Raw genomic sequence first — 12,775 nt, 5'->3', positions numbered from 1 at the left:
GAGCTATAATCATATATTTCGTTAATTGTCAAGGTTTTGTATTTAAGGTGTAGAACTCTAAGGTTGCCCTAACAAAAACTTTACTTGTAGTTTGAACTATGTTTAAACACCCAAACAAACAATAAACAATTCTTCCTTTACTCATTCATCAGCTTAGTAGTAGTATTCTCTTTTAGTGTACATACAAAATGCCCTTTTAAATAAAGATAGCACATTTGTTCTCAATTCATGGATTTCTTTTTGTTGGTGATTAGATGTACAGCTGGTAAAAACACACATAAAACTTTACGATTAAGAAAGACTGGCTGCCTGCAGCTACTTACACTGTGATTTACGGTGAGTTGTTTGGTATAAACACTGGAATGAAACCCTGTATTCAGGATTATATCATTTTCACGGACTACATTTTTTAAAATATTTTTTTCTAGTGTGCAATGGGTTTTCTTTGCCAGTCAAAACTAGTGTAGTAAGATACTGTAATCTAGCTATGGCACCGAATGTAATAAACTTTAACCAGCTAAGGTAGATTCATATCAGACCATACCACATAATGAACAAACTCTTCCTTTCTTTTTGTCACTGATTAAGTGTCAGTTGTTTCATTATGATAAAAAAGTTATTCATAAATCTATTGCACAGAACTGATAGAATTGTTGTACAAGCCTAATTTCAGTTGCAGGTCTCAATGTGTGCCTTTTTATTCTGTTTTATTTGTTCAAAATGCTTTTTTTTTGTAGATAAAAAAAATTAATGCCTGTAATGAAATCAGAAAATGTTCAAGTCAAATATTGCAACATTATTTTTCTAAACCTTGCCACCTTACTGTAAATCCAGACTGGAGCCAGTGTAGTTCAGTGTATTTAAAAATCTTTCATCTTAAAATGTAATGTGGGTACTTAGCTAAGTAAAGGTGCAGGATTCTCTTGGGTGTGGGTTACAGGTAACTAGTTTTATAATACAGACATATGATTCTTTGAACTAAATCAGCCCAATAAGAGTTTATAAACTGTGTGTGGTGCAGCCTTTTTTACGGATGGGACATTCTTTTACTTCCAAAAGTAATCCAAACACAAAGAAAAGGGAAAATACCACTACTAACCTTTATTGCCTTAATTTCCTACAGTTCCTTGGTTCTTTTCTATATGCACTGACTGGCACCAAAAATGATCACAAAAGCATTTCTGAAAAAAGTAAGTTTTTAAGGCACATTTAAAAGCACTTGTGTTCATAGACCAACATTGTTTAGGTATTGGATACATTATTAGAATGTTACGTGAATAATAATATGAACTTCTGTAATGTAAAAATAATTGCTGTGTTTTTGTGCAGGAGCCTCCCTTTATAGATATCTTTTTCTCAACAAATGATGGATGGTGCAATACACAGATCTCCTTTTTTAGCTTTCATGCAAGCTTTAAGACATGGAATTAGGGGGACTGAGAGTCGCAGAATAGAAATGGGGCGTTTGAGTTTGAAATGTGCCATTGTGGGATAAAGTTCATTTCTGACGTAATTGGGTTGACCTTCCTCAGCTTGTGGCATCTTTGTTTTTCCTGCAAACACGTGTTTGTCATTATGCTAGCTTTTTTCTGTCTGGCATCTTGCCAGGAAAAGAAACTTTAAGAAGAAAAGGCTAGAGTGACAGTTGTGAAGATATTTGTGAAAAAAATTATGTGCACAACAGTCGTATTACAACATCATGTGTAACATCCGTCATTTCACAGTTACCTTTTGGACAGCTGCATGTTACCAGTGGAAACAATTTCTTTCCCCCAATTTCCCTGAAATTTGCTGAGAGTCTTCCATGTTTCAACCTCTGCCTTTGTTGCCGTGTCCACTTTTAAATAATAGCACACACTGCATTTATTAATAAAGAAATAGGTTTACATGGTTTAATTTCTGAATAATAATTTAGGGACTGGTGCAAACATCTTCCCTGGGAATGTAATAATTACTAGAAATTATAACACCATATCAGTTGGAAAAAAAAGGGTAATTTATAGTTTTATAGTTTCTATATTTTTCATGTTTAAAATGAAATAAAATGTATTCTTTTTTTATGTGAGTGTTCCCGTAATTGTCTTCCAACATCCTAAACAAATCCTTCTGATTTTCTTTTTCATATTCTCAGCCTCTTTTTCATATGCGTGAGCTCAATTTTAAACAATTTATGGACCATCTGCTCTGTAGACAGAGAGTATTAACTGATAGGCATCGGTTTGAGTTTCTCGTGGTTCTTCATCCCTGGCATTTACTGTGGGCGAAACAGGTCAAAGTGCAAGCGACTCTCGAGAAAATATGAAGGCAGGCGAAGGTTGGACGAGATGTGAAAACAGATTACATGGATTTTCTTGATTGATGTCAATAAGAGCTGTGGAAGAGTCTTACTCCGAAGCAGCACATGTTGCTTTCTCTGGTCATGTGTACCGAATGTTCTCTGAAGAGAAGTGCAGGAATATCCCTTTACAAGAAAAGTGTGACCTTTTCATTGAAACTATGGGCTTCCTGTGGGGCCTGTTGAACACCATAAACAATAAGTTGTGTACATCCATGAAACCTTTAATATTATAATTTGGTAGGTTTATGTTGCCTTCGGAAAAGGGGAAAGTAGTTTTTTAGTTTTCAAAATGTAACAAATCTGGTCCAACATTTCTCTCCCAGGAGAGTATAGCACAATTTGAATTATTTAAAACATGTTGACTAATAACTATAGTTTTATCCTTTCAAGGTACTGCAGGTGCTGCTGATAACTAACAGTTTTTGTGTAATTTTCCCATCTGTAAGGAGTGTTGTAGCTTTATTCAAAACCTCTGTGGTAAATATTTATTTACTATATGTACCTTGCAGAGACAGGGCAGCTGCTGCTGCTGCTCTGTAGCAGAAGAACACAGCGGTAAAATAGCAATTCTGTTCTGCAGATTTGAATTCAATTTCACCATAACAGCACAACACTTTCAGGATGGATTTACTGCATGACTGGATCATGTTACAGTTACGAGGCGCCAAAAACATTACTCTGCGTCTTCAGTCGTGAGGAAATCGCTTGAAAAAGGAAGCCTCTCCCCGCGTCAGAGGTCTTGTAGCTGGCTTGGTGCTTCTGTGTGTGCCCTCAGTTTGGGTTCTTTATAAAAATAATACTAAAAAGAGCTGTATTCTTCGCCCTGGTCAAGGCCTCAGGCTTCAGAGATGCTTGTATAATTGAGAACTCTTTGTGACTTATTAATTACCCTCCAGGGTATGCAGCTGTATGCGGGCCAGGTTGGCTGTCATCCCGGTTTGCGTCATTAGCAGCTGTTTTGGTTTGAGGCAGGTGGCCTGAAGGAGATGAGCCATAAATTTGAATACTGCTGCACTCCTTACAGCAAGCTTTTAGACCTTCATTTTCACAGCACTCTGCATTCCTTGAGCCTGCCCTACTGCGCACGCACACAGATCCCTTTTCTGGCTTACTGTCTTGTTCAGTTGTTGGACTCTCCATGTTCTGTAAACATTGCCAATGTATGGATACTAAGTGTTGTCCTGTAGGAAATTGGGAATCTCTGTGTTTATTGTGAAGGGTTCTGTCTTAACATATACTATCATTTTTTTGTCTACATTGAACATTTATTGTGATTTTTCTGACATTTGTTGCTGTTTTTTTGCTAGTACTTCAATACTGAAGTGCTGTATTTTTCTTGTAAGTTTAGCATTTCAAAATTTTGAAACCTGCACCTGAAGAAATTTCCACAGATGAAACATTCTTACATTCTTTTTTTTTCTTCTTACTTTTTACACTGCAATTTTCAATATGGAATTAATGTTTACAGTACATTGTTCAGAGTAATGTATAGAAAGGTGCAGAGTTTTGTAGAATCTGTTTCTATGCATTTCTTGTGCTACACTGTAGTTTGCTACAGTTCGACAGTTTGCTTCGTGAGTGACCCTGTGTGTTTGGCAGTATCTGGGTGACCTGAGGGCAGCACTGGTTGTAATTGTACCTGTCTGTGTACTCCCGGTGCTCAGCAGGAACTCTAAGCCCTAGTCAGCAAACACTTGGCTACATCCCGATTTTTCCATCTGCTTTTTGGGACTCACCCACATGACTCTTTTTGGGGAGCTATTGATGAGATGCCTCACGCCGCCAAGTGCGACAGCACCAGGCAGCAGTGCCAGACTGCGATTCAACAACATAGACAAATTCCATTTATACATTTTTTTAAGGAAAATTAATACAGTGTTAGCAAAGGTAGGAACTAAGATCTATGAATGATTAATTGGATATTTCTTAATGAACGTTTTATCTTTTCATGTGTAATTCATGCAGAATTCAGTATTAATGGAACTTTTAGCATCTATAAAGCATCATTTTCTAAACTAATGTGTTGCTCACTCTCCTTCTATAAGGGAAACCCCAATATCGCATTCAAAATCTATTACACCTGTGGAGGTACTGAGGATACAGTATTTTTGTACATGATCTAGTGCTAGTATGTGTTGTTCTGTTTGGCTGCTTGAGTGTGTGCAAAGATGCTGCACTTTCTTTGGTTTTTCAAGTTGAGGGTTTTGTGGTTTTAAATTTCGATGTGCACTATAGATTTCGGGTGACAGGGAGATTAAATTACTCTGTATAAAAATAAAGATCACTACTCTTACTTATTGCAAGTCCCATCTATATTTGTTATTAAATAGGTGAATAATTATATTAAATAGGTCAAGTGATGTGTTAATGATCCCCTAAAATGATGAGTTCATTGTTTTACAGACTGATATGCTAACTTACAGTACGTATCACAATGATTAATTTAAGAATACACAGTTGTCTATGAACTATGATAGTTTGCTGCTTCTGATATCTTTTCAGGCATATTCTGTACTAGTCACTTAGTCCTTTGAATAATTTAGTATGATTGTTGTTGAAATTGTGAATCTCAAAACGTGAATCCACTAATGCTTATAAGCAGTTATTTTTCTCATTGACTGAGAATCTGCGAGTATATGGCTGTGGTTATTTCCTTAAAGACCTGTGATGCCTGATAGAAGGGAGGTTGACAGTTATACTAATCCCTTCATCTAAAATCTTTTGCCCTTTCTTTTGTAAATAAAATCATAAATATTTTAGAATCTCTTCTTTTACCAACTACATTAAGTTCTCAGTTAGCAGATTGCCTTCTTGTCTTCATTTCAAAACATTGTCATCTATCACAGAGAAGGAAGAGATTTAGTTCAATTCTGCAGTGTATTTTTTTTCCAAGTGATAAAACAATAGTTTTTCTGGACAAGAGTCAAAGGTAAAGAATTTCTGATATTAAAATTTAACTATGATAGGAGAAGGCAAAGCAACTGTTTCTTATTATGCAAAGTTGTTCTTTTTATGTATGTGCCCAATGGCAGCAGGAAGGGAACTTAAACAAAAGAGCCAAGATAATATTTGGTATTTAAAAATACAGTGACCACAGTAACACCTGAACAGAAATCTGAGGAGCAGGTGTGAAAAGACACACAAGCTTACCAACACATGCCCCCTGTTCATTTCCAAGAATTTTTCCACATGCTTGATAATTTTCATAGTCGTGCTGCAGGGTTATTGGCTGTTATAGGGAATGACTTTTTTAGCTGGCTCCTTGCTGTTCAGCAAAAGAGCAGGTTCTATAAGCTAAGACTTGTGAGAAGTTGTGTGCATAGTTAAATCAGGGAAACAGCATGAGTACAGCAAGATTTGTAAATGTGCTATGTGTTCATCGACATTTCATCTTGGAGAACGAAAGAGTTGTTAACGTATGATGGTGATAAAAACGACAAAGTGATTTTAATATTCTATTGTCATAATGATTGATTATTCTGTATGCACTTGTTTATACTCTTATATATTTGCTTATACTCTCCTTTACATGTCTTTGAGAAGTGAAGCATTGATATACCCTGTGATTTAAAGACTTTCAGGAGCCTAGCAGACGGTACCAGGTGCTGTCATTTGATATACAGTATGCTGAGGCCTAGTATAAGTCATATCTCACAAATAATAAAAACTCCATGTAAGTTGTGTTTTTTTTTGTTATTGGAATTGCTACAAAATGTCTGTGAATCACAGTGCTCAGGGTAAATGTATTTTTTAAAATATCTTATATGCTGGTTTTATTTATATTTTATTTAATTCTGGATACAGGACAGTGAACTTCTTTATTTCAATCTCCCTCTGTGGTTTCCACATTAACTGCTGGTATCTCTAAATAAATATCTGATTTACTGCAGGAAAACAGTATCGGAAGTTATGCTTAACATTTCAATTACTTTGTGATTCTATGAAAACATTGTTTCTACGTTTAGTCGCTGAAGCTGCAACACACACTTAAACCAAGGCCTGTAATTCATTAATTCAAAAATAGAAAAAAAAATACATCTGCACAGTTTCCGTTTAAAATAAATACGTCAATTAATCTGTTAGACATTTCTGCACTTGAACACGGAAACTCGGTGATGGCCAGAATGACTTTACTCATTAGGTTGTTTTTTTGGGAATTGGTCCTTTGAAACATAAGGAAACTCTTAATTGTGAGTTAAGAAAAGTGCTCTTGCTGTTTAGCACAAATACTGAAGAACATATCCCATCTTATGCAGAAAGATTGGCACACTCCAGATGTGATACTAGTCCTAATCCTCAGGGCTCACTGACTGCTATCGTACCGTCCATTTCAAGAGCCACATTATCTGCAGAATGAGGGGATTTAGAGCGTGCCTTAATTCTGACGTCAATATCAGCAGTGCAGACCTCGGTTTTACAGTAGTGACTGCTGGGGAGAAATTCTATTGGCTTAATTTGAAAAACAGAAACTTCCTTTGCTCACTCCTATGAATCTTGCTGATCACCCTCTTTCAGTTTTCAAAATGTAATTTATATTCTGGTGTGTTTCATACAACGCTATCATTCTTGTCCAATATATTAATGCAGTTCATATGGCCATTTGTTAGTAGTGAATACATATTTTTGTGATTCTTAATAACTAGGGTCAGATATGCGGTTTTTGTCATAAATGACAGGAGACATGGCAGCTGCATATCTAATATGGTGCAGGTGTTTTAAGGACTTTTTAGTGCACTCCCTATCCTCAACATTTAGCATGCTTGAATGAAGCATAATTTAAAATTGAGCATGGCAAACTATTGTTAAATAAATGTGCTTTTTATTAAATGAAACTCACAGTTTTAAATGTTTTCTTTGATACACAACTTGCAAAGAAAAAAAAAACTCATGCAAATAAACTGTGCTTGTCCAGTATATCGAAACACACAGTTGGTTACCTCCCTATCCTGAGACTTACGATAAACCTATTTGCATATCAGTGATGGTTTTGGAGGTCTAGCTAATATACGAAGTGCTGAGTGACCATACAAGACTGTAGGGCTGTCAGTTTGGCTGGTAGCTCTGCTCCAAGATCATAACTATCACTTGTCTTGAAGGAATAAAGACTGGTGATTCCCTGGTTTATGTCTTTACAAGAACATTTTTGTTTGATCAACTTTGTGTTTGCTTCGCGGAACACAAGTACCCTGTCTTATTCACCAAGCCTTGTTGAATATGATGGGAAGCTCTCAGAATGGAATCAGTTTGCATTGCCCAGAGCAGTCCATGGTGTTGATTTATTGTTTTAGCGGGGTTGTGTAAATAGTGCCACCTTTTTCAAACACCTGTGCTGTAAATATTTTATTGCTGCTGCTGGGTTTTGGTTTACAAAACTGATAAGTTTGCTGTGTTATGTAAGGTATGTAAGACAACATAAATTATAGGCTGTCATTGTGAGCGTTGTTAAACCACATGACCCAGGGACCAAGTTTTTGAATATGCTTGTTTGCAGTCACAAATATTCCCAATCCTAGAAATAAAACAAACAGGCAGAAATGGAAGGTCTCCAATAGCATATTGATATTTCTACAGCACATCGTTACACTGCTGGACAATTACTCATTGTGATTTAGTATCTTTGTTAGCTGATTCATCCAAGATATTACTTCACCATCAAATTCTCTTGTTGATCAACCAGGCATTACATGAGCTGTCTCCTCTGCACATTCAAGAGCTGCTATCCCAGAATATCCCAGTTCGCGAGCTTCATTCTGCTGGTTCCTCAGTATTCGAAGGACGTCTTCCCATTGTTAATTAGGGGATCTAGCTCCTGATCTTTGGAATACTCTTTCTGACCGTATTAAAAATGTAGCTTGTTTGAAATCTAACTTGTTTTCAGTGGTCTGCAATTCATATTTCTTTCCCTTAGTGTCACATTCATACATATTTTTATTGTCCTTTTTGTTTACTATATTTTTTAGCTGTAGACTTCATATTAAGTGTCTTGAGAATGATTGAAAGGCACTCTATAATACAATTTATTGATTGACACTCAGTGTGTGAACTGTTTACCACAGCAATGAATCAGGTCAGGTCAAGACCATTCTGTATATGCTAAATGAAGGGTTGATATGTGGACATGTAGTATATCCTTAAGAAAATTAATGCTTTGTCAAAAAGAAAGCAAAAATATGCAGTACACTCCAAAAATGGATATAACCAGTTGTAATGAATTATGAATCAGGTAACTACTGTCTTGACAAGCGAGTTGTGTCCTTAAGCATTGCTGTAGAGTGTGTGTACAGGACTTGCAGCTTCATGACATAATGATTTTTTTGTTTTACAATTACATACTGTATCATATCTGCACAACAGCATTATTATTTATTATAATATTTAAGATATAAGTATGTGAAAATAAACATAGTAAGCAGTTACTTTAGCTGCCTGTACAAAGTAAAAAGAAGTATTGTAGCTAGCTGTACATTTCCAGCTGCAGATGCATTGTACAGTATTATAGACCTACCGGACGAGGTCAGACAAATACTTTCAGTATGCTCAGTTCATCACCATTAAAATGCCGTAAGATGAGCTTCATGCCCTTCCTCTGAACCTGGACTTTTAAATATGTTACTTTTCTGTTTTTTCTGGGGTTTTTTTTCTTTATAAGCGAGACTGACCTTATAGCGAAGAAGAGAAGGGTAGCATAGCAAGCTAAAAGCAGCCTAATGTAATGTATGTGTTAGTCAGTGAGATTCAAAGATCTCACTGAAATCTAGGAAATACAATAGGTGACTTAATTTATATAACAGATTACATCGTCTACAACATCTTAATTCATTAAGGTCGATTTTAACAGATGGTCTCATAATCATACAGAAGAAATGTCAAGACAGATTTTGAATTTTGACATTTTTCTAGGGAGCCTTCTCTAATCTTTAACCTTCCTTGTGATCTTAAGACCTAGGTTAGATTTGAGCTATAAGTCTTACTCAGTGTCACCAAGTTACAGATGTTGTATACTCCACAAGTGATGACTTCCTACATTTTTTTCCGGCATCAAGTTGTTATGGTGTTTGTATCATTGTTTGCTTAATTCTATGCTGGGTTGTCATGGAAATACTTATTTACTGAACTAATGTCTAGCAGTGTCAAACATATGCTGATGACAAACCAAGATCATTTCCATTTGATCAATGAAAACATCTTCTGATCTAAAAAAGGCACAATAATGGGTGTAGAAAATGTACTTTTTTCTTTCTCCATCTGGAATAAACAACAAAAGGGAAAAAAAAACAAATAAATATTTAAACAGCTTGCAAAACTGTATGCCCATTTAAGTAATTTGGGAAAACCTTAAATGCTTTTGCTGATATTTTTTTTTATCTACAGTCGCTTTAAATTATATTTAGAAGAATCCAATATTTTTATTGGAAACATCTAAAGAAAGGTAATATAAATCCAGGAGAAAAAAGATACTTAGGCTTTCCTTAAAATATATTCTAAGTGAAAATAAAACTGAGCACTTCCCAGAAACACTCATTGTTATAGGTTCATTGTAGGCACAAAAACAGAAAAACAGAAATAGAATTAATTATAATTCATAACACAAAACAGGGGAAGTTGTATGATCAAATCATAAAAATGGTTTATGAGGAATTTAAGATCTCGGTGGTCCAGTGGTGTTCATATTTCATACTAATGTAGTAAATACATCAGGTTATTTATTGCAATGAAATGTTTTATTATAAAAATATTTCCTAGCTTTCCAGAAAAAATCAAAACCAAATTTCTGTTCATTCATGGTGCAGGCTTAACGAGGGAATTTTGTCTAGGAATGAAACAACTTGTACACGAGAATGTCAGTACACAGGCAGCTGTTAGAAGAGGCGTCCTTTTTGGATATGAAGACGACAGTGTGACAGGATTAACAAATTCTCTTTGTTGGAAGAAAAAAAAGCATCAAGAATTGTGGCTCACCCTGCAAATTCTTTTTAACTCTGTACACCCTTAGCCACAAGAAGGAGATGAGTGTCTGTAAGTCATATCGCAGCTGGACTAGATGAAGCAGAGCAGGACAGTTTCTCCAGAATGTCTTTGCAGTGTTTAGATCGATCTAATTACCACCGAGAGGTTAAATGTAATATAACTCATACCTGATGTATACGGTTTGATCCTGGTCATTTCACTTTTAAAACTCTCTCTTAACGGTTTTATGTGTTGATAGAATTTGATCCCATCACAGGAACTACTGTAAGGTGTTTTTTTAAAAGAAAAAGTGGTCAGACTAAATAGAAAACCAAGTATGTCTCCCTAAGAGTCATTTCCAGTGAAGTATATCAGCCTTTTTCTAAACACAGCAACAATGATTCATTCAAGATTTACATGAGAAAAAGGGTAAGATTACCGGGGGGGGAATTTTAATAGTGGGGCAATTTAAAATACAGAATAATTATAAAGTGACAAGAGGTGCTATTTGAAACTCTTGTATTTCATTTGTCCTCATTTGGATCTTGAGAAAAGCCAAGCCAGCACAGAGAAATAAAATAGAGCTGTTATCAGTGGTCCCTTTAGCTATTGTGTGCCACCTTGTGGCACAACCACTGAAGTCTTTAAGATAAGGGGTCTTGTTGCATAAGACTGTGTGTACAGAATTTTATAAACCAAGTACATTTTTGTAAATGCCTTCTAAGTGTTTATATTGAGCTCATGCATGCAGGAAAATTGATTATTTTGTATCATATATCCTGCTTAATGCTCTTTATGCCCTGTCTTGTTGTTTTCTTAAAATTTCTTGTAGGTATCAAATCCTGATCTTGAAATTCTTCAATGAAAACACAATTTAATTGACTGTATTGTAATATGTTTTCTATTGCTGAAGTCCTCAAACAGCTTGTGGGTGTAACCTATATTAAGGCTCAATATCTGTTTGAAAATGTCACATGTGTGAAACAGATTGATTCTTATTTGTTCTCCTCTCCAAGTCATGATGGTGGCCTATTCAGCCATGCTTGATAAAACTGTGGAAGAAAAGTATACGTATAAAATAGTAGATGTCAAAAAGTCTAAGCAGTTTTGTCAAGCACAATGCCAACACTGTTTGAGTGGCCTCATGTTTTGTGAGTTTTCTGTCTGCACAGATAACATGAAAATAAAACCCAATTGACGTAATTAGGCCTGATAAGATCTGAAAGGCCGTTGGTGACGTTTTACTGCGGTTTTAGTGGTTTTCTGTTTTTTTTGCATGAGGCATAAGTTTGGTTTTAATCTCAATTCACCGAAAGACTGTAACCCAGAAGTAAATGTTAAGATAAAGAGAACTTCGCTATTGTCTTGCATACCACAATTTACGATTTCCGTACTAGGATTTTGGTATATAATTGACACCAAAAATTAATATGTACCTCAAAAACCTTATAACATTATAAATTCTGGAGGTAATGAAGCTGAATGCAGTTATGCTGCTTTTTTGTTGGCTTGTTTTAGTTGTGCTGTATTCACTGCACTTGGGACGGTACGAATCCATGTATCCAGTGCAGCTTCCTCCCTTAAGGACAGAGTTTATACAGAACAGAGCGGCCTTGTTTAGACATTCTTGTGACCTACCATTTAATTTAATAGATACAGTGTTTCAATATTTAGGACTTTTTTTGCGAATCAGCAGCAATGAATTAATGTTAATTAAATCTACATCGCCTTTAAAAATGTAGCTAATTTGACAGATTTATTAATAAGCAGTTTTTTATAATCCCCTCTTCATCCAGATTTTTTCTTTTTTATTATCTAACGGAAAAAATAGGGAGACCTTTGGACTACAAACAAATAAAAACTGGCCATGACTCTACTTGGCAAATGGTGCTGTAGGTACCTGGTCATCTGAGTTCTTTGATGTCTCTGTGTGGAAAGGTTGGACTCAGTAGATGAAGGCATGCTGTCAGCGTGGGAGAAACTCTTGTAAACTCATGATATGCTGTGTTTAGTCTCGTGATAGATAAGAGATCTTTGCTACTTCGTAGTATGTTACTCACTTGACACCTGCCTCAGCTAGAGCATATCGAAGTGAAAGATGAGTGCGAATGAACATCTGTGAATTGTGCGTTACTAAGAGGGAGTACACCTTTTACCACTGTGTTTCTAAAATAACACCACAGAAGTTCAAAGTCCTCAGTGTGTTCATCCATAGCGTTACAAGAAGGGTATGGAGGAAAGGCTTAGTTCTTAGGGGTAAAAAAAGAACTCATTTTACAGGCTGCACACAGTGCATTCAGCAAGTGCTGTGTACTGTAGGTTTTCAGATAACACATACTGTAGAACTTATCAGAAAAACAATTCTGAAAAAAACAAGTTTTGTTTTTCAAGCAGGCAGTTTTTCTTATTTCACTTTATTTGTAGGTGAATGTCTGTATAGACATAAAATGTTTAATAGATCTGAAAATTGTGTGGTTTTACTAATCTAAA

General features: G+C 35.6%; 1 protein-coding gene across 1 annotated transcript in view; it reads left to right on the top strand.

Moving 5' to 3' along the window:
• The window catches only part of pde3b (phosphodiesterase 3B), a 69,134-nt gene that overhangs the window by 34,866 nt on the left and 21,493 nt on the right, over positions 1–12,775 (top strand). The window lies entirely within an intron of this gene.

This window comes from Lepisosteus platostomus, chromosome 18 (assembly GCF_059453375.1).
Source record: "Lepisosteus platostomus isolate fLepPlt1 chromosome 18, fLepPlt1.hap1, whole genome shotgun sequence".
Taxonomy (NCBI): Eukaryota; Metazoa; Chordata; class Actinopteri; order Semionotiformes; family Lepisosteidae; genus Lepisosteus; species Lepisosteus platostomus.
Note: the sequence above shows the minus strand (reverse complement) of the source record. Positions and strands in the feature narration are given on the sequence as shown.